The sequence below is a fragment of the Triticum dicoccoides genome, chromosome 3B (genome assembly GCF_002162155.2).
Source record: "Triticum dicoccoides isolate Atlit2015 ecotype Zavitan chromosome 3B, WEW_v2.0, whole genome shotgun sequence".
Classification (NCBI taxonomy): domain Eukaryota; kingdom Viridiplantae; phylum Streptophyta; class Magnoliopsida; order Poales; family Poaceae; genus Triticum; species Triticum dicoccoides.
In genome coordinates, this window is record NC_041385.1 from 501,085,753 (window position 1) to 501,086,816 (window position 1,064).

Genomic DNA, 1,064 nt, shown 5'->3' on the forward strand with positions numbered 1-1,064 from the left:
GGGGGGAGTATGCGCACATTGTTGTGGATCGAAGGGCCACGAGCTTCCCCAAAGATGAGCCAGATGACGCCTAGCAGCCACCTTGTTTGTTTGCCTTCTTATTCTTGAATACAGTATAGACACAGACGCTCATAAATATGCACATACACTCGTTCCTATGAATGTACACATGCATATTCCCTATGAGCACCTCCAAGACACTGAACCGACACATCATCTTAGATACGCCGTCTTATTCGTAGGATACACCTCTTTAGAGCATATCTAGCAAACCCCGTATAATGCCGACCCGCATAACGCGTTTACAGCCGAGAAACATCTGTTTTGCTGGGCAAAATCATGCGTTGCAGAATAGACCACGTATATGAAACTGTAAAATTTAAGAAAAATCTTTCGCGGGAGAAATTGCAACCACATTGATCATTCATAGTTCATCTACATACTACATTGATCATAGTTCATCATATACTACATTGATCTACTACTAGAGGGGTGGATCTTCGGGCTCGCGGCGGCTACCAAAATGGACGAGCTCGCGGCGGCGTGGCCAACGCGGTGGAGGAGCTCAGTCATTAGCCAGTCCTCCTCGCAGACGCGCCGCCACTCATCGTCCTTCTCCTTCGCGGTGAGGTTGGTCGCGACCCCCTGCTTGAAAATGAGTTGTTGGATCTCCTCATCATAGCGGCGGAGCTCCTCCTCCTCTTGCAAGCTCCGTGCGGCAATCGCGGCCACGGTCGCCTAGACGTCGCCGCCGATGAAGCCTTCGGGACCGATGACGCCTCGTCGCGGGATCTCCTCCGGCTCCCGCTTGACGAAGAGGAGCTCGTCCTCCTCCGGCTCCCTCTTCACGGGGAGAAGCGCCACGCGGCAGAGAAGGAGCCCGCGACCGAGGAACAGCCCGCGGCCGAGGAGGGTGTCCTCCCATGCCGGCGGTCATACTCCTCCGTCTCGCGACTGAGGAGCCTTGCCGGCGGCTGGAGGCCTTGGTTGGTCCACTTCCGGGCCACGCGCTTCCTCGCGCCGTTAGCGCGGACACACCGCTCATGCTCGGGGTCGTTGTCCCC